At 45.1% G+C, this 26,245-nt stretch overlaps 1 long non-coding RNA gene across 1 annotated transcript in view; it reads left to right on the forward strand.

Annotated features, from left to right (window-relative positions):
- LOC146357152 (uncharacterized) overlaps nt 1-26,245 on the forward strand; it is a 41,430-nt gene that overhangs the window by 10,733 nt on the left and 4,452 nt on the right. Inside the window, exon 2 of the long non-coding RNA XR_014786613.1 lies at nt 24,886-25,160. This is a non-coding gene — a long non-coding RNA (uncharacterized LOC146357152). The remainder of the gene's footprint in view (nt 1-24,885; nt 25,161-26,245) is intronic.

The following is a 26,245-nucleotide window of genomic DNA, read 5'->3' on the forward strand; positions in this document are numbered from 1 at the left end:
GTTAACTCAGAGATCCTGTACATTTAAAGAAAAGTAAGTTGACACTGTACACATGGGTGTTCACCATCCTTGCTCAAGTCTATTTTAGATACCATCCATGAAATGTACTCACAATATTCAGTGCAATGATGTCACCTGACAGTTATTACCACTGAGCATGTCTCTTTGTAAATGGGGGATGAAGTGTCTCCAGACTTGAATCGGTTGATGTGATTTAACTAATGAATTAGAGTTAGGTTTGAGAGCATGATGCCGATAATGATCTTTCAATCAGACAAGAGCTCCTGATTAAGGGGGAAAATGAAGAGTGTCCCATTCATCAGCTCAGTAGTTCCAGTTTCCTGACTGATAGAAACACTTTCAGTGCAATAAGCTGCAGTGTATGTAATGAAAATTAATTCCATGCTCTGAGTAACATTAGGAGTGTGTGGGCAAGCTACTTATTGGAAGGAGTATGTATGGCAAGGAACTATCTCACCAGCATAAAATTTGGAATATAAAACTACCCAGTAGGCAATGGAAGAATACTTACCGAAACCATGCTGCATCAAGGAACATAATGTATCTCCTTTTATAGAACTGAGGCAGCAGTCATAGTGGTTTTCTCCTTCACACACACCCCCGGTAGCAAAAGGATTGTGCTGTTAATTTCTAGCAATCCAGTCCAGTACATGCTTCACAAGATGAATGTGTGAGTTTGCATTAATGTTGTGAATGACAGAGTTGAGCCAAATGGATTTGGAGTAATAATATACAGCAGCCAAGTTGCTGAAGTACTCCAAACTCTTCGAATTTTGTTTGTTCTCAAACGGGATGGTTACCCCTGTCCGCATGGCTTCCAATGGGTGTCTAATCCATTAGAATGGGAAGTCAAAGGGGACAGAACCTGGTTCTGGCTACATCATGTTCCCTTAAGGATTACACATTACAAAGATTAATTAGCTCTTTATACAAAGGTGACTTTCACTCACCCAGACAGAATGGTATTAAAACTTCCCCCTCTGGTGTAATTCCATGACATTTGTGAGTGTGTGAATATTTCAAGCACATGGATGGAACCTATCACATGGGTGTTTCCTGCCCAATTGGCAACCTGCTGGAAGAGTGGGAAAAAGACCTATGATAGGCTCTGCAAAGGTATTTGCAGTATTCATACCCACTCCCCAGTGGTATTGGATCAGACCACAGAGAAGCAGCTCCCCCATTGCTGGGTATAGGCATGTGGAAGGCAATATATTCAGGGTGTGAAAAAGTAGGGGGACCATCCAAGCTGCATCCTGCAGGTATTTGATGTGCTGAAACAGCACATCTGATCCTCTAAATAAGGCTGTTATGGTTTCAGCATAAGTCTGTGTGCATTATAAATAACAAGGCTTGCAAAACTGAAGCAAAAATAATCATTTTTGCAATCATTTTTCCAGCTGGAAAAACAGAGGCACATAGAGATGTGCTTTGTATGGCTGATTGGTTTGAAATCACACAGTAAGTAAGCAGAGAACAAGTGATAGAACTTCTGATACTTGTTCTCACACCATTGTATAATAATTGCCTGCTTATTTACTGTAAGTTTCAATTCAGAGCGCCACTTAAAGTCTTACATCTTTTGCATTGCCAAAATACACGTGCGGCAAAAATAAACTAGAACGTTCATATCCACCCTTCCCTGCAAACTAGCTTAGCCCAACAAAGACCAAGTTGTATACGGCTTCCATGGGCACACCCATGAGACTCAATATAGCCATTGTGGGTTTGGCGCATTCATTCCCCCGGTGTATTTCACATTCCCAGCTGGAATACATACTGACACCTCTGGGAAACTTCATCCTTCAGAATGGTCTGAAGGCACAGGATACAGTTCTGCTGTAGTGGAAGCTAAGCAGGTCTGGTTGTGTAACTTGCCTAGATGGGAGATTACCATGTGTAAGCCATTCTGAAAGCTACGTGTGTAACCGATTTTTTATACAAAGCCCATCTTTTTGTGTATGTCATTGCATTCCATATTTCTATTTATTTGTACGTCATTACTGTGGCTGTTTGTGTAGCAAAGAGGATTTTTTCCCCTCATGGGTTCATCAGCAGCTGGCAGTGTAGTTACATTCCTTTCAATATCACATCACAGTTTGTTGCTGTGGATACCATTGTGATGCCACAAACAAAGGATTAGAAAACAACATAGTATTCCCTCTGCCTTGACCAAAGGTTCTGCCTCCTAACATTGCATCAGCAAGATGGACAAGGTTCCTGATCCCTGCAGAAACAGCCTCTGAGAGTGACCGTTTTATTAGGTTTTGTTTCTTGTTAAATCTACCTTACCTAACATTGCTAGTTGAACATTGTGGAACACTGGTCTGTGGTCTGTGAACTTCTCTGTTGCTTTAGGGGCATCCACTGGACTAAGGCTTAAATCAAGGGGGATACCTATAAAAAAAGACAATTTCTGGATGGAGGAGGTAATTGGCAACCTTAAAATCAATCCTTCTGGCAGACATGTAAAAACTGAATCAGAATGTTTAGGCTTAAGTAAGGCCAACATATTCATAGTAATTTTAAACATCTAGGAGAAGGATGAACCAATATTTTGTGAGGGCAGTGCTATAGAGGAGAAACAGTGTTGTGTGGCTTGAGGGAACCATTGGAATAAGATTTGGAATGAGTTCACATGACCAAACTGGATTTAGTCTCAATCTTTGTAGCCATTTTTGACAATCAGACTGTTAATGTGAACTGGCTGAGGTTGTACCAAGAACACATGATGCCCAGTGTATGAAAAGGGAAGTGCCTTATTTTGGATTAGCTAGCCATCTTCAATTGTGGGGGATCATTCAAGGGACAAACTCATTGCATCATTCAGTCCTGCAGATAGTCAAAAGGGATTCTGATCATCGTTGTGTGAAATGACCCTGTGTGAGTAGCAGTGGGGCATACAAAACCTCAGCAAGTAACAACCCTGGCCCCATATGTGGGTATGTAAAAGGGGGCACAGGCAGCAAAGGAGTGCAGCAATGGCTTCCTGCTATGGCAGGGGTGGGCAGCTTGGGGAGGTCAAGGGGCCATTATTGCTCCTTAGATCCCTAGTGGACCACACCTTCCCCCCACAGCACCCCAAAATACAAAGAAAATGAAATAATAAGAAAGACAAATGTCAAAAATAGCCCCTGGGCGGGCTATGGAGCACCCAAAGTGTCAAAATTAGCTTGTCTGCAAGTTCCACAGTGGCTACGGAACACTAAAAGGCTCAAAGTTATTACTTGCAAAGAAGTTAATTTTGACCCTTTGAGTACCTGGCAGCCATGCTGGATGCCTTTTTTTTCTTTTCTTTTTTACAATTTGTGTGGGCAACAGGGCCCACATGCAGCCCACGTGTCACCCACTCCTGGCCTATGGATAAAATGGGTGGGCACCTGTGGCATTAGGCTGCATGCAGTTTGCAGCCTAATTTCAAAAGCCCTCTGTGTATGATGAGTTCCGACCTCTTGCAAAAGCGATCAGTCTCTTCCCTGGCAGCCTGCTGCATGGGAAGGAAGAGAGAAAGAGAGAAAAGAGAGTGGTGGAAAGAGAAAAGGGTGACCTACCTCCTTTTGGCTCTGTTCCTTCCCACTGCTGGCTTTCGCCCTGCTCACCATCAACATCCAGCCCCTGACAGATTACCCATGAGGGAATGCAGCCCTCAACAGAAAACAGGTTGCCTGCCCCTGGTATAAAAGAAGACAGGAAGGAAGCCAAGTTGGTGACACACCAATCCTACTTTATAAGCAGCCGGTGTAGTCTGTAACTCCACAAAATACTTCGAAGTCTCTCAACCAACCTGCAAACCCAGAGTGTCATTCTAAAGCCCATAATATAAGTACACTGCGGTTAGCCTGAAGTTACCAGTTTACCTGCAATTCAGAGTCAGAAGTTTCCTCATAGCCCTGAAGCAGTCAGCTACCTGGCCCAAGGCTTGTAAACCCCTCTGTGATATCAGAATAGCTGAGGCTGTGAGTTCAGAGAGCTCTGTAAACTTAAGGCCACATTGCCAGCTGTTTTTCACTTTCAAGAACAGAACAGGCCCATCATATTCCAGCAGATGAGCCAACATGGGATAAATATCATTATTTTGTGCAGCCTCAAGTAGCCATTGACCTGGACGTCAGAAGAGTCACAGCATGGGCAAAGGAAAGTGTAAGATTGGCTGGAGGGAGGTTAAACAGTACCCATGACCTGTTGTACTGGCAAGCCGTTTGCAACATTGCCTCTAGCTGCCTTCCTTTCAGTGTTGAGCATTTGCAAAGCATTTTGGACTTCAGGAAAGGGGGGGGGCACCCAAAGCTGGGGACAGATCAGAGAAACCAGTTTCACAAAGGCCAAGTTTCCATAACAGGTTCATGTACTCCCTGAAATAATCTGAGCATTTGGGACAAAAAAAGAGATGAAGGTTGGGAAGGTACTGAAGGAACATACTGTTGACAAGATCAAGACCTCTCACTAGGTTTCAGCTTTCTGATTCTGTCCTGCTGAGCTGTGAGAACACAGACGTTATAGTGGCATTTAATCAGTTTGACTTCTGTTCTTTACAGGAATGTCAAAAAAGAAAGAAAATTGTTTCTGAAAACTTGAGCCCTGAGAAAGGTCAATGTACTTCATTTCCAATCACATGAGAAGATGGGGGGGGGGGGCATGTTTTTCAAACATTTACCCAACTGCTGGATTTGGTTGGAATCATTGTCTTCTTTAATGCTCACCAACAGTGAGATACAAAAAGGGTGAGGTTCTGTAAAGCACAGAGTTCTCAGTTGTAGGGATGTCCGTCGCTGGGAAATCTGGCCCTTTTGGGGCTCACCAGATTTCTGCAGCACCCCCAACTTGGCTTGCATTTGCGAGCTGAATTGCGGATTTCTTCCTGAAATCCAGGAATTTTTTCAGGGGCTTTTTTTGTGTAAAAATAAATTTGTGCAAATTGCAGCTGCAATGTGCGCAAATTACACACAGTACGGCCAAAATTTGTGCAAATTACAGACACAATTTGCACAAATTATGCAAGTCACAGCTGTAATTTCTGCAAATTGTGGCTATTATTTATGCAAATTGCTTTTTTTTACACATTTTTTGAAAGAACACCAAATCCATGAGCTGGCCCAACTCGATACATATTGGGTTGGGCCAGCTTGCAGGAAAGTGAGCTGAAGTCCAAGGGGCTGTGCTCATGGAAGCTCAGCGAGCTTCACCCAGCAGACAGATTCCTCTGAGATCCCTACTCAGTTATGGATGAGGAGCGACAGATTGGGACAGAGGAGGGACAGTCCCATTTTTTGTTTTTATTTATTTAAAACATTTATTGGCTGCTTTTCAGGACAGAAGCCCTCCCAAGGTGGCTTACAGCAGTGTAATACATAAAAACAGTTAAAATATTAAATGTGATAAAAACATAAACACCATAAAATAGAAAAAACAACAACAATAAAAGCCAAGAGTAAAACCAGCAGCAACAACAATAACAGAAATAATGGCAACAACAGCAGTCACATCAAGAGAAGGCCAAGGTAAAATACGTTTTCAAGGCCTTCTTAAAAGCCTTCAGTGATGGAGCATGGCAGACCTTTGATGGCAGCTTGTTCCAAAGGTGTGGGGCCACTGCAGAGAAGGCCCTCTCATGTGTGGTCACTCACTTAACTGCTCTCACTGGTGGGCAGATGAGAAGGGCCTCTCTTTCTGATATCAGGCAGGCTGATATGGGTGAAGATGGTCCTTCAAGTAACTTGGTCCCAAACCGTTTAAGGCTTTAAAAGTCAAAAACAGCACTTTAAATTGGGCTCAGGAACACACTGGTAACCAGAGTCTAATGAATATGAACAAGATTCCTTTATCTTAAAACAGTAATATTAGATATTCAAAATCTATCTTACAGAAAAGATGTTTTGTGGCATTTTCAATTTAGTAACTGAAAATGCCACAAAACATTAACACAAAATCACAGCTTATTATTAAATTATTATTATTATTATTATTATTAGAGCTACAACAAACCCAGTATTTAAGATCTAACATCATCTTGTACAAAACCATTATTCCAAAATATTATAAATGGGTTCAATGTGGCCACAAAGGATTGATATTTCTTTATCTTATCGATTAAACAAAGTTAACACCCAATTAAGTATTTATTTGTTATTTATTACATTTCTATGCTGCCCAATAGCCAAAGCTCTCTGGAGATTCACAACAATCATAGTACAAAATCAAAGTAACAGTCATAACAATGAACAAGTACAGCTAGAGATGTTAACTGATTCCATATATCTTAGCTGATTAAGCATATGGGTTAATTAATTAGGGATGGCGGAGAAATCCGCCACAGACTCCAATGAGGCCAGATTCTTTAGAACCCTCTGGAGTCTGTGGCAGAACGGACTACTCCCCCCCGCCACCCCGCGAACTTTGGTCGGGACGGACCCTACCCATCGCTGATCGGGTCTGGGTCCATCATCTTCTGTCCGTAGCCGACCACTGCTGGGCTGCGGATGCAAATGGTGTTTGGTGTAGCGGATGCCATTTGCATCCCTGCTCTGTTCATGATAGGCTATGTAAATATTTACTTAGCCTATCACGGCAAAGAGCAGGGACGCAAATGGCGTCTGCTACGCTGGACGCCATTTGCATCCGCAGACTGGCAGCAGATGGAAGTCCGGCTGTGAACAGGCCCGGCTGGTGGCTCTGCAGACTTGCTGTGGAGTGGAGCCAGCTGGGGAGGATTCCGGGGGGGAGGGATGGATTGCCTCCCCCCCCCGGACTGGAAGAGTAAGTGGATTTCATACACCCCTATTAAATTAATACATTAAGGGTGCAGTCCTATGGCTGCTAGTCAGTGGCTAGATGGCCATAGGATTGGTCAGTTCCTGGAGAACCGACCTCCACCCCCTCCTGCACCACCTCGTAGGCAGCGTGGATTGGCCCCGCACTCCGCACTTGGAAGAGCAGCATAGAGTGGGGAAAACGGGGTGTTCCCGGGGGCAGGCTGGGGCGGGGAGGTTGGAAGTGCCGGTACAATACTTCCTATGTGTTGTCTGGCCTTCCCACCCCATGCTCCAAGGTCCCACAGCTAGACAGCCAAAATCAGCTGTCTAGCAGCAAAAGCAGGTTAGCGGGAGTATGGAGGATGATCCCCATAGGATTGTTCTCTGAAACTCCATAAATTTGCAAATGAATACAAATAATAGTTTTGAAGAAAAACATTTATTTGTTTTTACATTATGCACACATGTTGCAGCAGGTGCTGTCTCCTTTGTAAAGGGTTGTTGAATGCCTCTTATAAAGTGGGACCCACCACCAAATGGTTTTTGTAAGTATTTGCATTAAAAAAAATTCCTTTCAAAGCTAGTGCCTGATTAATTGGAGCACATTTTGAATCAATCTGATTAATAAAACCAATTCTTCAAGTAAATACTGCTATTTTTACTCTTTAGATCTAGGGAGGTGCCTCTCAAGAACTGAACACATCAATTTCACAGCTGCCACACTTGTTACAAGCCAGGGATGTTCATGAAGTGGTCACTGAACAATGACAGTTGTCCTCTCTTTGTATCTCTGTCACCTTTCTGGAACAAAGTTTAAGTAAAAGAATGAGAGAAAGCACAGGATATTCCTTTTGTTATGCTTGTCATATTACCTTGAGGTGAACTTTATAGTGTGTGAGACTGGGGCTACATCCTAAAGACATCTACTCTGGAGTAAACCCCACTGAACACAGTGAAACTTACTTCTGGGCAGAATCCAACAGAGCACTTACGCCTCCACCTATTCCTTTCCACCCCGCTGATTCCCTTCTGCAAATGGTGGGTGCTCTCAACGCCATTGTGGAAGCGGGACCCACCGCTTACGCAAGGGAGATTTGATGCTTCATAGGGGAAGCCTTGAAATGAGTGGAAATGCTTGTTTCTGGAAAGAGGCAGGTTGGTGGAGCTCCTTTATGTGAGTCCTGCCAACCTGCCTCCTTCAAGAAACGTACTTTTGCATTCGTTTCGGGTTGCCCTGAAAGGGCTAAATTGCCATTGTGCAATGGAATTGGTGGGGCAGAAGAGAATCAGTGAGGCGGAAGTGCCCCATTGGATTCTGACCTCTGAGTAAACTTGCGCAGAATTTGCGCTGTAAGCAGTGTTGACTGTTATTATTTATTCTGAAATTTACCTCCCACCAACCAGCGCAGTGGGGCAGCTGAGGCTGAACTTGGGGCCCAGGACCCCCCAAATGAACCCCCAGAGATTGGCAGTGATGAGGGCATCAGGCTACCAAAAGCAAACTCTATTTTACTTCTGCAGTCATGGTACTTTGATTTAAATGAGTTTAAAATGCAAAATTGCACATTCTCGGAGTATTTCTAACATCAGGGTTGGCAAACAGTTTTGTTGTTGTTATTGTCAGGGCTGGCCCTACCATTACACAGAGTGTAATGTACATCAGACAACAGATGTTGAGAGGTGGCAGCAAGGTATTGGAGAAGAGAGCTGTTTGCCGAGTAACCTAACTTGTGCCCCGTAAGCTAGCCTGCTGCCTTCAGGTGTGGTAGAGGATGCTGTCCCATTGCCAGCGTCAAGAACAATTCAACTGACAATTCAGTTGGCTTTTGTACATGGAATGGGACAGGGAGCTATCTTGTTCTTCACCTCAGGCAGCAAAATGTCTTGAGCTGGCCCTGGTTATTGTTCAAACATATCAGGATTGTAGAAGCAGTTGTAAAGCATGGAATTATGGGGGGGGGGAAGGGAAATGTTAGTTGTATGTTTCACAGCTAATACACAGGGCTATCTAAATGGGAACCCATATAACACCATTAAGTCCAAGGTCTAAAATTCCCTAACTGCACCACTGAACCAGGCAAGGACTTTCACAATCACTAGCTAGCACCAACCCTTTTTCTTCTTTATTTTTTTTTTGGGGGGGGGGGATGTGAAATACCTAAAAAGGAAATTATACTGAAGCAAGAAAGAGTTTACTTCCCCAGTAAATTAAAAAAAGAAAGGAAAGGTAATACAAACCTCAAATAATGAATCCTGAATTTTTCTTACAGGATCTTGCATTTACTGGCTTCCCCTGTCTCAGGGAAAAAATGCAAAATGGTAATCTATCCTATTCCAAATAAATCTAAGAAGAAATGGTCAGTAAATGATAGTGGAAAATAACTTTATTTTTTATAAATAATAATATTAGGAATAATGGAAAGCTTTAGAAGGGATGCAGGTACTGGACTCAAGTAAATGTTGGATGTTTTCATTTATACGGTGATGAATTTAAAGCCTTTATGCCTCACATTTCAATGGATTATTTGGATGCCAGCTAGGGGAAAAAACGAACAACCTTCTGTAAAACTTCAGCAGAGTGCTGAAGTGCAGATTTCACTGCTTCCTCTGTAAAACAAAAAGGAACCACAGTAAACTGCAAAATCTTGCCTTTCATGATTTTGAGACACATTTTAATTTGCATGAAATTCATAATAAAGCTATCATGACTAGAGGATATGGGGTTGCTATTGTTCTGTACCAGAAAGGTGCAAACAACAACAGCAACAAAACAACAAAAAAATCAAAGACCTAAATAACAGAGGGAAGTTTATCTTGTTGCGTCCACACAAGGGGGTGGCATCTCAGTTCCAGGTGCTCCTGGATAGTGTGGATTATCTAGAACTCTTTCAATCTAGATTCAGGACTGGTTATAGGATGGAGATCCTTTGGTCACCTTGGTGGCCAGTCTGTGCTGGGACACAGGCAGGGTGAGTGGGTCCCTGTGGGATCTGCTGGACCTCTGAACAGGTTCTGATACTATTAACCATGGTATCCTTCTGGATAATATTAACCATGGTATCCTTCACTTGGATGGGATGAGTTTTGGGGGCACTGGGTTCTATTTTGTCTCCAGTTTATTCAACATCTACATAGGGATGGCGGAGAATTCCGCCACGGATTTCCGTGAGGCTGAATGCATTGGCATTCAGCCCCCCGAAATCCGTGGTGGAACGGCCTGCCCCCCCGCCCCCCCAGATTCCCCCTGGGACGAGGCTTACCTGGGGCGGATGTTCCGGATGGCAGCGGCTCCGGCGGCGGCTGGTCTTTCGACCAGCTACCGCAGCCGCAATTTACATCCTGGTCTTTGCCGTGATAGGCTATGTAAGTCTTTACGTAGCCTATCACAGCAAGCCAATAAAAAACACAAAAAAACACAACGGAGTACGCAAATGGCGGCGGCTACAGCGGCCGCCATTTGCGTTCCTTATTTTTCGCCGTTTTAGTCTACGTAAATATTTACATAGCCTATTACGGCGAAAAAAAGGGAACGCAAATAGCGCCCACTACACTATTTGCATTCCTTTTTTATTCGCCGTTTTAGCCTATGTAAATATTTACATAGGCTAAAACGGTGAAAAATAGGGAATGCATTTGCGTACGCCATTTTTTTTTTTTTTTTGCCCAGCCGTGATAGGCTACGTAAAGACTTACGTAGCCTATCATGGTTGCCTGGCTGGATGCAAATGGCAGCCGCCATTTGCGTCCGCACCAGCCAGTCCGAGGCCGGAAATCTGGCTGCGGACGGCCCTGGCCGGCTGCTCCGCGGAGCCACCAAGGAGCAGAGCCGGCTGGGCAGGATTCCGGGAGGGAGGACCAGATTGCCTCCCCCCCGTTGAGGATTCCGGGGGGAGGGACGGAGTGCCTCCCCCCCCATGAACACAATCGGCGGAAAGGTAGGTGACTTTCTTACATCCCTATATCTACATGAAACTGCTTGGAGTTGTCCAGAGTTTTGGAGTTTGGTGTCACCAATATTAGGGATGGCGGAGAATTTCTCCACGAATCTCCGGGAGGCCGAATGCCAACACATTCGGCCCCCCGAAATTGGTGGAGAAACGGTCCACCCCCCCGCCCCCTCGGAATGGGACTTACCTTTGGCGAATGTCCCTGGCGCTGGCGGCTCCCGGCGGCTCCCGGCGGCGGTTCAGCGGCGGTTCAGCGGCGGCCGGTCTTCCGACCGGCTGCCACCACCGCCATTTCCCAGTAAAAAAAACAACAACAACAAACGTGATAGGCTACGTAAAGATTTACATAGCCTATCACTGCTGAATTTTCAAAAAACACTGCTGACTTTGGGGGGGGGGAAAAACGCGTATGCAAATGGCGGCGCCCACAGGCGCCACCATTTGCGTTCCTTATTTGGGCACGTGTAGTCTACGTAAACAATTACATAGACTATGGCGAAAATAAGGGCAACACAAATAGCGTTGCCCTTATTTTCGCCGTAGTCTACGTAAATGTTTACGTAGACTACACGTGCCCAAATAAGGAACGCAAATGGCAGCGCCCATGGGTGCTGCCATTTGCGTACGCGCTTCCCCCCCCCAAAGTCAGCCGTGATAGGCTACGTAAGGATTTACGTAGCCTATCACGGTGTTTTTTGAAAATTTAGCAGTGATAGGCTACGTAAATCTTTATGTAGCCTATCACATTTGTTGTTGTTGTTGTTTTGTTGTTGTTGTTGCCGCCATTTGCGTCCCGGCCAGCCAGGAGGATTCGCAGCCAGAGGGACGAGGCGCCTCCTCCCCGGCCAGAATTTCAGCCGGAGGGACGGGGCGCCTCCCCTCTGGCCAGAATTTCGGCGGGGAGGAACGGAGCGCCTCCCCCCCAACGCGAAGCAAGCTGTGGGACCAGGTAAGTGACTTTCGTCCATCCCTACAATATACAATTGATACCCAGATCTCTCTCTCCTTTCCAGCTCAGTCCAAAGAAGCAGTTAAAGTTCTGGATTGCTGTCCACCATTGGTAACGGACTGGGTTAGAGTGAACATGTTGAAACTTAATCCAGACAAGACTGAAGTGCTCCTGGTTAGTAGAATGGCAGATCAGGGAATAGGCAGTCAGCTGATCTTGTTTTCTCCTTGAAGACTCAGGCTCATAATTTAGGTATTCTGATGGATCCATCCTGTAGCCTGGATATCCAAATCTTGGTGGTGGTCAGGAGGGCTTTTGCACAGCTTGGGCCAGATCTACATCTCGTGTCATATCGATACAATCCCATGATGCTAGCACACACAATGATATCTGTTGAGGTGTTTTGGATAATACAGAACAAAAAGCAGGAAATAACACTAGAAATGAGGAGTGTGTAATCTGCCCCAACAGTTATCAGTTCACTTCAATACTGCTAAAAAGCACTAGTGTAGCTCTAGCCAAAATCTGAGGCTAGAGCTCAGCACCCTAAGGCTAGAGCTCAGCACCCTTCCGTAGAGGTGTCACATCTGGCCATGACTGATAACCCATGCCTTAGTTACATCTTGTTTGGATTATGGTAACACACTCTACATGGGGCTGCCTCTGAAGAGTGTTTAGAAACATCCACTGTTTCAGAATGCTGAGACCAGACTGTTGACCAGTATCAGTTATATGAAGCATCTGAGTCCCATGCTACAACAGCTGCACCATCTTCTGGTTTACTTCTGAGTACAATTCAAAATGCTGGCTATGAGCTACAAAACCCTAAACAGCTTGGATCTATGTTATTTATTTATTTTGTTACCTGAAGGATCACCTCCTGTACATGCCTTGAGATCTTTCAAAGAGGTCCTTCTCTCATTCCTGCCAATTACGAAGCACATTTGGTAGTGACATGAGATGGGGCCTTCTCAGTGACTGCACTGAAGTTGTGGAGTCCCTCTCTAGGGAGACCCACTTAGCCCTGTTTGATGTGTTTCTGCCATGAGGCAAAACCCTTTTTTTCTTTTAATAGCGACCAGGGGTGTATGAACCCCATTTACCGTTCCGCTCCAGGGTCCGCTGGGGGAGAGGCGATCCGTCCCTCCCCCCAGAATCCTCCCCAGTCAGTTCCATTCCGTGGCAAGCCCGTGGAGCCACCGGCCGGGGCCGACCACAGCCAGACTTCTACCCGCTGCCGGACTGCAGCCACAAAGGGCGTCCGGCGTAGGGGACGCCCTTTGCGTCCCTGCCCTTTGCCATGATTGGCTACATAAATATTTAAGTAGGCAATCATGGCCAAGGGCAGGGATGCAAATGGCGTCCCTTATGCTGGATGCCATTTGCGGCCACAGCCCGGCAGTGGCCAGCTGTGGAAGGAAGAGGACGGACACGGACTGTCCAGCACCAGGGAGGGTCCGTCCTGACTGGGCTACGCGGGGTGGCGGGGGGGGCAGTCCATTCTGCCATGGACTCCGGGGGGCTGGATTCCTTAGAATCCGGCCTCATTGGAGTCTGTGGAGGACTTCTCCGCCATCCCTAATTGTGACCTTTAGACTGTCAAACTGGCTTATTTATTCATGTCTTAATATGCGTTAATTGGCTTCTACTGGTGTTGATGATTGGTTTTGTGTTCTTTTTAATTGTATTGATAGTTGACTTAAAAATGTTTAATGACTTTAAAAAACGCTTAATGGTATTTTTATTGTTATTACTGTTGCTAGCTGTCTTGGGTGCTATATGCAGAAAGGCAGGATATAAACTGAAATAATCAACAAATAAGTACATTCTTGGCTCTGCAGAATTAATGTGAAGTCATTTTACAGATGCAACATTATTCCAGGGCCCAGAATATTTATATTATGATGGAGGCATCAATATGGATTGCTCAGTGTGTGTCCAGGTGCATAATGAGACAACATTGGCTATAAACTCTAAATGTGAGGAGGCGTAGCAATAGTAGACTACATGCTGAGTATGCAGAAAGTCCTAGTTTCAGTTCCTGGCATCCACAGTTAAACCCAGGAAGCAGAGTTGGGATTGGGAAAGACCTCTGAATGAGGCACTGGAGAGCCATGGCTGGTCAGATAAACAGTACTGAGAGCCAGTGTGGTGTAGTGGCTAGAGTGTTGGACTGGGAGCCGGGAGATCCGGGTTCTATTCCCCACTCGGCCGTGGAAGTTCACTGGGTGACTTTGGGCCAGTCACAGACTCTCAGCCCAACCTACCTCACAAGGTTGTTGTTGTGAGGCTAAAATGGAGAGGAGGAGGATTATGTACGCCGCCTTGGGTTCCTTAAGGAGGAAAAAAGGTGGGATAAAAACGTAACAAATAAAAATCAATAATAAATGCTGTGCTAGATGCACCATGGTCTGACTCAGTAAAAGAAAGCTTTGTTCACCTAGAAAACATACTTGCATGATTGGAACTTGTTGGCATAAATGTAGTCTATATGATCCAGCTTCAACTCTTCAAGCCAAAGAAACCCATCCGCTCATACAGGCATTCTGACTTTGGGGCCACCATCAATGCACAGAATTTGAAATGCTTCAAAGTATTCTTTTTATTTATAAATGTGTTCACAAATAGCACTGGAAACAGCAAACAGAGGTTCTGACAAAATGTACTTCCATTGACAGAGAAAAAGACTGAACTCTTGATCCATCATTTGTAAGGAATTTCTGAATGGGACTGCTTATCACTGGTGCCCTTTTTACTAAAGTGTACATAGTTTTATTCTGCCATAAATAAAAGAAACATTATGTCCCATTTCGGCACACTCTTTGCATGCTAAGTGAAATATTTGGAGTAAATGATGCATTTTTAAAAATGGGTTTTCCATATTCTCTATCATTCAGCCCAGAAATGTTCAAGACGTACTGTCATCCATCAGGCTAAGCAGAGAAAGCACAGCATTATTCCATTCCTGAAATGTTTCAGTGCCCACACATCTTTGGTTCTCATGACTTTCTTATTGTTCAGTCATTTATATCGAAGATGTTTTAGCCATTCAGGAACTATATTATGCTCGAGTGCAGAACGTTACTTCCTATGCATCCTTCATTCAAAATGGGTCTCTAAATAATTTATTGAACATAATCTTTTTAAATGGTTACAGCAGATTTTTTAAGGAATATTTTCCAGTAAGGATATTTTTAAAAACTATTTATGCCACAATTGGGCAGCTTCGGCACAAATCTGATTTACTTAGGAACATAGGAAGTGTCATTATATTGAGTCAGACCATCGGCCCATCTAGCCCTGTATTGTTGACACTGTTTGGCACTAGCTCTTCAGGGTTTCAGGCAGGAATATTTCCAGCTGTAACTGATGAGAATTATTTAGTACTGATGCCTACTGTTAGAAAGACAGTTAGCAGAGAGAAAGAAAAACAAAACAAAAGGCAGAACAGAATGAGCATTTACCAGCCCCACATGCACACAGGGTTAAAAAGGACCACACCCTTCTTCAGGGAAGGAAAGATAAAGTGGTGTGCTCACAACATTATCTTGCACATAATGTGCAGGTACAGCATACAGTTTCAAAGAAGGAGCTTGTTCAGTCCATTTTATGTTCTATAACACTAGCAGGAGCAAGAGAGGAAACACATATGCTCCCAGCAATGGAGGAGGTCAGAGAGAAAGAGAGAGTGGGGAGAGGAAGGGGAGGAGCAAAAGGAAGAAATCACAGGAAACTACATTGTAGGCTATAGAGATCCAAAGGCTAACTGTGGCTTAAATTCCCATGAACTGACTCACTGCAACAGTGCTCCCTTCCAGCAACTTGTGGACCAGGCTGCAATACTCCCAACAGTAACTGGAGATGCCGAGGACTGAACGTGGGTCCTCCTTCTGGATGCAAAGCAGGTGCTCTACCATTGCGCCACAGCCCCTATACTTGCTTCATAATTGTGCATTCTCGCTAGGGCTGAGCCAAAACACTCCTTGATTTCATTCCCCGTTTGCAGGCAGCAAAATGGGGGGCATTTCCTGCAATTCGAGGGAGGAGGAAATAGATATTTTGGGGGATGTGAAACTCAGTGCTGCTGGAGCTTCTGCAGGTGATGGCTGGCTGGCAGGTAAGATTTTTTTTTTCTCCCAAAAGCACTCCAAAGAGCATCCCTGTGATGGGGGTGGGGGGATTCTTGTGGCTGCATTTCTTGAGGGGGATTTCTTGGGGCATTTGGGGGATTTTTCTTGGAGGGGATTTTCTGAGGGGATTTCTTGGGGGATTTTTCTTGGGGAGGATTTCTTGAGGGGATTTGGGGGGCATTTTAGGGGATTTCCTGGGGCTGCATTTTTTTGGGGGGATCACTTGGGGCATTTTCTGGGGCTGTATTTGGGAAGGGATTACTTTGGGCTGAAAGGGATTACTTTGGGCTGCTGAGCTCCAGCACTGGTGAGTTTTCCCCAAATTTCAGCACTCTTTGCCCCAAAGTTTGTTGGCAGGCTGTGCCCCCTTCTCCCCCCCCCCCGAAATTCAAGCAAAGAATGTTTGGCTCAGCATTAATTCTTCCATTTCATTTGTCTCATTTGCACTCTGCTGCAAAGGGTAGGGTCTCATGTAGCAGAACGGGGAATAATGTGGTATAGGCCTGAGGTGCTACAATGGGCTTTACCTCTGCAGGTGGGGTGAGGAGAAAGCATCCTTCTTCCTGTCATGCTAGCTTTCTTCTCACAGAGAGCTTTTGTTTTTGTTTTTAGGGGAGCATTCAAAAATAGTATTCTCCCCACCTGCTGACTGAACTGGTAATGGTGCCAAAGTTCATAATGACCCATTTTGGAATATGCATCGCATTATTAGAGATGGGGGAGAAATGTGTTGATTTACATTTTAATGCAAAACTACCTAATTTGCACTTCCCAAACTAAGACACGAACTGAAATGTAAGTTATCCATCAGTTTACTCACTTTTCCAAATTTTGCAATGAAGTTCTATTTTTTTTAAATGCATACAGAAATGTAAATATTAGGGAAATATGTGCACAAACATGCGTATAATATTGTAAAATAGTAGGAGAAATGGGCCTACAAATGTCTGTGAATTTGTATGTAGAAATGGAACCGAATGAATTTAAGACTGGAAAAATGCAACACGCACGCACACACTCCAAAAAACCAAAAAAAACCCAAAGGCAAGTTTATTTGTACTTGTTATTGCTTAGTAAAAACTACTTGGAAAAACATTGGTGCTGCAGTTCACCATTTGATGGTGAACTGTATATTATGTATACATACGCATGTATATTATGTATACATACATAACTCAATTTCAAGTGGTAGTAGAGCTTGACTGAAAGGGGTAGGGACCATATGGATGAAAGAAATGTTGATTTTAACTATTTGCCTTCCCTAGCCTATTTTAATCACCTGTTGAAAGGGAAGAACTATACATATGTGTCCAATTTACCTCTTCCCTAGCCTATTTTAATCACCTGTTGAAAGTGAAGAGCTATACATATGTGTCCAATTTACCTCTTCCCTAGCCTATTTTAATCACCTGTAAAAGGAAAGAGCTATACATATGTGTACAATTTACCTTACATTGCACAAGAGAAGTGGCCACTAAATGGTGGAAATGTGTATGGACTGGAGTTGTTCACCTCGGTATGCCCACCATCAATCTTGATCCAGACCTGCTAAGCACAGCCATCTTTGCCCCTTTTCTTAGTGTGAGGTATGTTGATTGCTAAACATGCAAATAGGTCTGAGAACAGACTGGGGATCAGAGTAACGTGCGTGTTGAAGTTACAATAGCACTGATGCCTCTCCAAAGCAGGGGAAAGCCATACTATTTCCCAGCATACTTCCCAATATATTTGTGGGCCTCTCTCCCAGCAGGTTCCAGTTTTGCCCCAAATCCCCCCTTGTCTTCCCTTCCCTCAGCTTTCTGATTGTACCTTTCCCGCCCACACTGACAAAATGGCCCAGAAAGAGGCAGTGGAGAGACAGACAGACAGATTGACAGATGTGTGGCAGAACATTATTACATAAGATTCATAACCATATCAGGTAATAGCAAATTTATCCTCCCATGCTAGCTGTTGGCTTGGAAATAAGGAAAATATTCTGAGTACCTTTTTTAATTTTATGCCGGCTACAATCAAACCGGCCAAAATTGCTTTGGTGGCTTTTTTATGCTTGAGTTTGGCAACGCTATGATGATCTTGTTAGAAGACCCGAAATGACTGCAGACATCCTGCCCTGACCAGGGAGATCCGGAACAGGTTGGCAAAGATTTAGGAAAACACAGTATCCATGCTGTACATAGCTTCGCCTTCCCAGTCAGGCCTTGGCTGTGGTGCTCAAAGGCATTGCACTGAGCAGGTACAATTTTAAGAAGCAGCTTTCCTTTCATGATCGCTCTGCAGAAGCCTATGAACTGAAGCGAGCCCAGCTAGAAAGGGGAGGGACTCTTGTTGCTATGAGGAAAACAACTCCGTCCGTAGCAGTCAGAGATGATAGCAGAAGCTTCACTAGCATTGAGCAAACCTTGAGCTGGGTATTGGCCATCCACTGTAAGAGGTCCAGCTCCCATTCTCAAAGGGAAATGGAGCAGGAGTTTATTAGTAGCAAGGCCAAAGTCTTGGCCAAGCTATAATAATGCCAAATGAACCTGCATGACACTAGGGCACATTACACTAGGAAGATAGATTCTGTTTGCATTGTGAGCTCAGAATAGCTCTCATGGGTTTATTTTGCTTTGTCCTTGGATTTGTTAGCATCCTCTTCTGCTAAACAAAGTGCATAGTTTCAGCGCTGCACCGCTGAGTCTATCACGGGCAAAACACTATGAAGACTGATTCAAACACATAGGGCCATTTCATTCTGCCATCTCTTTCCCTGTCTTTGTCTGGTAATAATGCCATTGCCTCCCCCCGCACCCCACCATCCCCAAGAGAGAAAAGACATAGAAAGAATTACGACAGGCTGTGTTTGTACTGAACATTCTACAACTGGTTACAAGAGCCTCTTTCAGATGTTGTAAGTAAAATATGTGTAGTTTATGGGGGGGGGACAGGGTCATGATAATTGTCTTGGGCATAGCCTGCCCCTGTGGTCCTGCCCTCCTCCCCACACACACACACACCAAACATGTCCATCAGAAAGATATGATATAGTCCACATGGAGCTGCCCTTTTAGACAGCATGGAAACTTCAGCTGATCCAGAAAATGGTGGTGACACTAGTTGCCTAGGGCTGCATATGAGGAACATATTACACCAAGTCTGCAAGAGACCCACTGGCTTCCCATGTGTTTCCAAGCCACATTCAAGGGAGTTGTTATGATATTTAAATTTAGATCTAGGATGGGAAGGCAAACCTTTTGGGCCCATAGCCACACTTGGCAATTTGAAAAATAAAAACCCCAAACCCTGCCCTGGGCACCAACCACAAAATGGCTGCCATGGAAGGCACGGCAAAGGACAAGTAATAAGAGAGCTTCGGCTATTGGGCGGTATGGAAATTAATTAAATAAACTAAATAAATAAAATAAGTAAAGGACAAGGTGTGGCAAAGGACAAGTCTCATCTCTGAGTACAAGGCAGAGGTGGAGTTAGAGCCCCAACATGCTATACAACTCCTTTGAATTCACAGTTTTCAGCACCAACAGAAACATTTCACAGCAATTCCAGGTGCCATTAAGAAAATGTGTTCATATTTTTTAAAAAGTGGGAGGGAAGGGACACTTTGGTTGGATGTCAAGAAAAATGTCTGGGGGCATATTGGTGCTCACTGGCATCATATTGGCATCATATTGGCTAGTCCTGATCTGGGATACCTAAGGGAATGTTGCCATTTGTCAGCTCCCTTGACAGTTAAGGTCTAATGATGAGCCCTGCTACAGGTTCCATTGCCGAGGATATGCCAGATGGTCACCTATTAGGAATAGTGCTTTCTTGGTTGTGGCTCTCGTTCCATGGCTCCTTTTGAGGGAAGCCTAACAGATCTGTACCCTTAGCTCTTTTAGAAAAGCAATAAAAATATGGTTCCATCTGCCAGATCTTTTAATTTGAGGCTTTGGGACTATATGTGTTGCTGTTATTGTTTTAATCCTTTAAAAATTAAGTTGTTTGCTTTTACTGAACTTGTTTGTTGATTAATTTTTTACTGCATGGTGCTTTGGGAACTGTACTATATGCAGAAACTCATCATAATCATCACCACCACCATCATCAGAAGTGGCTGTTTCATGGTTTTGTAGGAGGCCATAACCTCTGCACACAGAAACTGGCCATATATAGACTGTCTTCATAATTGTTGATGACTCTAATTTAAAATGATTGATTTCCAGAATATAGTATTAGAAAGAGAAACAATCATGGAGCTCAGCTGTAATTCATGGGTAGAGCACATGTTTTGTGTGCAAAAGGTCCCAGGCTGAATCCCTGGCATCTGCAGGAAGGGCTGGGAAAGACTCCTGTCTGCACAGTCTGGAGAGTCACTACCACTCAGCGTAGACTATACTGAATGAAATGGACCAATGATATAACTTGGTATAAGACAGTTTCCTATTAGTTGTTTCTATCCCAGCATTAAAATTGGATAGAGTTGATTTAGCTAAAATATAAAGCAACAAAAGAATGAAACCAGTGGAAGCATAACTTATAAGCATAAACTATAATAATAATAATAATAATAATAATAATAATAAGCATAAATGCACTTGTGACTAGTGTGTTGCTTCTGCATGATTGGGCTGGGGACGGGGGGCTCTATTGTGTCCTATGGGAATCCCTTCGTGTATGAGCCCTGTATCTTGCAGTTAACCATTTTAGGGCTCAATCTTATGCATGCTTAGACAGAAAAAAAGTCCTACAGCTCCCAGCATTCCCCAGCCAGCCAAGATTGCTGAGGAATGCTGGGCGTTGTAGGACTTTTTTCTAACTAAACATGCATAGGATTGCACCCTTAACCTATTATTGTTTGCCAACTTGTTTGTGTCTTCTTTGGGCAGAAATGGAAAGGGAGAAATGCATCAAAACATGTGGATGTATCCACATAGTCCTCTTAGGACCTGATTTAACAAATGAAGTCTGTGGAACTTCTCATTTGTTTGGATTATATATGTCAGAGATTGGTTGCAGGTTCAGACTTGGCAACCCTCACAGGCAGGAGGGTTTGTGCATTGTCGTTTTTATACACCCCTTGAGTGGCTGATAAAAACAGGGGCTGCATGCTTTAAGATCTCAAGGTGGCACAGGGAAGACTGGTTTGGTTGGTGAGAAATGAGTACGCAGCCTCTTTCAGCTAGTATGACCTGCTGCCCCTAGCCAACAGGTCACTCTCTGGGCCGATCTACACTTAACGGGTTTTTTTAGCTTCCAATGAGGTTTCACTGCCCGTCTTCCACACTACGCAATAGCCGCCTCGAATTGGAACCAGAATTTCCCGCTTCCGTGCTCCCGCTTTCAAAACCCTGATATCCTGGTATTTCCCCTTAATGTGCTCTGATTTTCCACCTTTGCTACCGTATCTGGTTGTAGTTAGGGATGTACAAATTGTGTACCGTCTGCGCCACTTGACTTCCGCAGTTTGCGGCCAGTGCTCCGTACTGTTGTTCACAAGCCCCCGGAATTCTCCTCTTCTTTTTCCGCTCTGAAAATTACGAAGATAAATCCGTACCGACAACCGTAATTCCGGTGCCCAGCCATCTCCGTGAGTCTGCATAACTTCCATAAGAAAGCCTATTTTTCGTAGATATTTACGTATTTTTTCCCCTGCCCTGAGACATGCAGTAATTACTTTCAGCCAAAATAATCCCTCCTCCTAGGGGCTTCCCAAAAGAAGGCTGTCCTAGGTGTGCCTGAGCGATGCACTCTTTGTTTAAAGCAACGCGGTTTTAAAGAAAGAAAAAAACCTTTTAAAATGACCATGCCGGTCTGGAGCCCTGCGCGAGGTATTATTCTCCCTGTTAAGCTTAAAGCTTTATATTTCCACATCCAGCGTTGTTGTTGATGTCGTGAGGCTAAAATGGAGAGGAGAACCAACTCTGTGCATGTCTACCCAGAAGTAAGTCTTATTGAGTTCAATGCGACTTACTCCTACACATGTCAGCACCCCACTTGCCCCCAGCTCAGCTTTGTATTTCCACATCCAGTTCATGATCAAACCTCCTGTTAGTTATCTCACTGACTGGGTGACTTTGGGCTGGACTGTAACCACTACACCATACTTCTGTTATGAAACTCATGAAGAAAAAGAGACAGTATAATGGAAAGTTCTTTCTGAAGCAGTCACACTTGTACAAATGCAGCATGAAGGGAAAGATCAGCAACTTTCTCTTTGTTTGAATAAAAAGCACACTCTGCACATGCTCAGGGAATGGACAAAATGAGGAATAAACATACCAGGGAATATGAAGAACTATATTCTTCCATTATGTGTGTGTGTGTGGGGAATCTCCCTCAATCCAGCTGTTTCCTGGAACACCCCCCCCCGCCCATTCACCCAAGGGTCTTCTGAGATAACTAACAGGAGGTTTGATAATGAGCTGGACATGGAAATACAAAGCTGAGCGGAGAGGAGTACCAACTCTGTGCACGTCTACTCAGAAGTAAGCCTTACTGAGTTCAATGCAACTTACTCCTACACATGTCAGCACCACACTTGCCCCCAGCTCAGCTTTGTATTTCCACATCCAGCTCATGATCAAACCTCTCGTTTTATTTATTATTATTTTATTTGTTATTGGAATATACTACCTTGCATTTTTATTTACGAAAATTTCACGACTCTGTGCGGATGACAAAAAAAAAAGCCTCATGACTGCTGGTTCTGCAGGACCTCGTGGTGCCATTCCGCAGAGGATTCCGTGGCACGGACTGAAGGGAATTCGATCCCATTTCAGTCCATGGCGGAATTCTCTGACATCCCTAGTTGTACTCCCCTCCCCTGCCTGTCCATATATGGCAGTGTTTGTATTTCCCTCCTGTCCAGTCACAGCTCTCGACAGTCCCATGTTCTATTCCGGCTACTGATCGCATAGCTTCCTCAGCACTCAATGTTGCCTCAGCAACAAGCAAAGTGCTGGATGTGCACACTAGGGTTGGCGGAGAATTTCTCCCCGAAACTTCGGGGGGCCGAGCGCCAACGAGTTCGGCCCCCCGAACAAGTTTCGGGGAGAAATTCTCCGCACCCCCCCGCCCCCCGCACCCCCCCCGGGACGGGACTTACCTTTCCCGAATGTCCCTCCCGGCGGCGGGTCCTGGCAGCGGTTTGTCGGGTCTTCGTCAGGGGCGGGGGCAGCAGCCGATCTTTCGACCGGCTGCCGCCGCCACCATTCCAATAAAACTAAAAAAAAAACCCCGCCCTCGTGATAGGCTATGTGACGTGACGATTAACGTAGCCTATCACGGCTAGATTTGCAAAGTCAGCCATGATAGGCTACGTAAATCGTCACGTAGCCTATCACAGGTGACTTAAAAAAAAAAAAAGCGCGTACGGCTAACGACACGCAGCTCTACCTCTCATTCAAATCTTCACCAAGGTTGGCCGTAGAATCCCTGTCCAAATGTCTGGAGACGGTGAGTGGCTGGATGGGGAGGAATAAGCTGAAGCTGAACCCTGACAAGACCGAGGTACTTTTGCTGGGAGACAAGAGGAGGCTGGGGGATGTTGACCTGGTGTTGAATGGGGTATGGCTACCCTTGGAAGACCAGGTCCGCAGCCTGGGGGTCATTTTGGACTCCCAGCTGTCCACGAAGGCTCAGGTGTCAGCTGTGAGCCGGACAGCGCTGTATCAACTCCATCTGATACGGCGGCTGCGCCCCTTCCTTCCCGACCATCTGCTCCCATCGGTAGTACATGACCTGGTCTCCTCTCGTTTAGACTACTGTAATGCGCTCTACGTGGGGTTACCCTTGAAGACGGTTCGGAAGCTGCAGCTGGTACAGAACGCGGCGGCTCGCCTGATTAAAGGCAGCCGCCGGCGAGATCACATCACTCCAGTGCTGAAGGAGTTGCACTGGTTACCAGTTGTTTTCCGGGATAAATTCAAGGTGTTGGTTTTGACCTTTAAAACCCTATATGGTTCCGGCCCAGCCTCTTAAGGAGCGCCTTCAGCAACACCAGACAGGCCACTTAACAAGATCAGCCTCGGATGGCCTTCTCTCTGTCCCATCAGCCAGGACAGCTAGACTGGTGGGGACGAGGGAGAGGGCCTTCTCTGTGGTGGCCCCCACTCTGTGGAACTCCCTCCCTAGGGAACTCCGTCATGCCCCCTCTTTAATGAGCTTCCGTCGTGCATTAAAAACGTGGTTGTTCAGGCAGGCATTTGGGGTGGGTTAGGGTATTTAAAAAAAAAAATTATGGTAAAATTTTATTGTTTTAAATTGTTTTATGGTGGGTTGTACATCGCCCAGAGTGGCTGGGTGACCAGTCAGATGGGCGATTAATAAATTTAATAAATAAAAAAAATAAAATAAAATAAATGGCGGCCCCCATAGGGAGCCGCCATTTGCGTTCCTTATTTGGTCGCTGTAGTCTACGTAAAGATTACGTAGACTACGGCGAAAATAAGGGCAACGCTATTTGTAGGCTATGTAAAGATTTACGTAGACTAGAGCGACCAAATAAGGAACGCGAATGGCGGCTCCCTATGGGGGCCGCCATTAGCCGTACGCGCTTTTTTTTTTTTTTTTAAAGTCACCCGTGATAGGCTACGTGACGATTTACGTAGCCTATCACGGCTGACTTTGCAGATCTAGCCGTGATAGGCTACGTTAATTGTCACGTAGCCTATCACGGGGGCGTTTTTTTTTTTAAACTTTTTAGTTCGCGGCCGGGCGAGGCGAGGCGCCTCCTCCCCGGCCTGAATTTCGGCTGGGCGAGGCGGGAAGTCTCTCCCCCCGGCCTGAACTTCGGGGGGAGAGCAGCGAAGCGCCTCCCCCCCACCGCGAAAAGCTGCGAGACCAGGTAAGTGACTTTCGTGCACCCCTAGTGCACATGCTTGTCTGATCTCGGAAGTTAAGCAGGGTCGGCCCTGGTCAGTAGTTGGATGGGCGACTGCCTGGGAATCAGGCTTCCTGCACTGAACAGGGGGGTTTTCTATCCCTTCAAATGAGACTAAGTTTTACCCCCTTCTATCCCCCGCTTCGGCTGTTTGTTTGTTTTTTAATTAAGGTGCTATCTTCGAAGAATCGTGGCTTCTCCTCAATGTTTTTTTTTTCTGATTCAGGCATGATCTTTGAAGATTCGAAGATCAGACAAGCACGCGCGCATCCAGCCCTTTGCTTGTTGCTGAGGAAACATTGAGTGCTGAGGAAGCTATGCGATCAGTAGCCGGAAGACGACATGGGGCCGTCAAGAGCTGTGGGCGTGGAATCAGCAGAAACAGGAAGAGTTTCTGATCCTCCAATGAGAGCCTCCGTCTTTAAGAGCAGGAAAACAGCACAGTGCTCAAGTGCGAACTCAGCTTGTGCATTCGATGAAGCACTGCAATGGGGAAAATGGGTGAGTGTGGATAATCATGTTTTAATGGGAGAGTACCGAATTCATTGCGATGGCGGGCGCAGTGTAGATTGGCCCTCTCTCTAGCACTCTGACCATGACTGTTCTGGAAGCGGGGTAGGAGTAGAAGAATCTCTCTCTCTCTCTCTCTCTCTCTCTCTCTCTCTCTCTCTCTCCATTTTTCTAAGTAAGAACTTAAGAATTGAGAGCCAGTGTGGTGTAGTGGTTAGAGTGTTCGACTGGGACTCGGGAGATCCGGGATATCGTCCCCACTTGGCCATGAAGCTCACTGGATGACTTTGGGCCAGTCACTGATTCTCAGCCTAACTTACCTCACAGTGTTGTTGTAAGTGCTGTTCCACCAGCAGGCCTTTCTCTCTGTAGGTGGACCAGCACAGTTGCCACTTCTAACTGCCCCTCAGCTGTAAGAACGTAAGAAGAGCCATGCTGGATCAGACCAAGGGTCCATCTAGGCCAGTATTCTGTTCACACAGTGGCCAACCAGCTGCCCACGGGAAACCCACAAGCAGGACTTGAAGGCAACAGCACCCCCCCACCCATGTTCCCCAGCAACTGGTGTACCTAGGCATAATGCCTCTGATACTGGAGGTAGTAGCATATAGCCATCAGGTTTAGTAGCCATTGATTGCCTTCTCCTCCAAGAATTTGTCCAATCCCCTTTTAAAATCATCCAGTTTGGTGGCCATCACTACACCTTGTGATAGTAAATTCCATTGTTTAACTATGCACTGTGTGAAGAAGTACCTTTAATCAGCTTTTGACTGGATTTAGGATTGCATCCTTAATCACTTTCACTGTCGATAAGCATCTGGCTGATGATAATCTCAGGAATGGAAGTCGTTAATAACATTAAAATGTTGACATTAGTTGAAAGTTCTTTCCTCCTGCCAATCAGCCGCTCTTCCCATGAAATTCCCATGACCTCAGCCATCTGGAATTGCAGAGATTCTCCCCATATAATCTCTAATCTCTGTAAAATGGTGATATACATGGAGCAGATTGACTGAAAGTAGACTGATCAAAGAAATAGTTGAAGAATCAGGGTACACAGGCCCCCTGGAGCTGGC

The sequence above is a fragment of the Heloderma suspectum genome, chromosome 1 (assembly GCF_057233095.1).
Source record: "Heloderma suspectum isolate Gila_16-S chromosome 1, 16-S_ref, whole genome shotgun sequence".
In the NCBI taxonomy this organism is placed as follows: Eukaryota; Metazoa; Chordata; class Lepidosauria; order Squamata; family Helodermatidae; genus Heloderma; species Heloderma suspectum.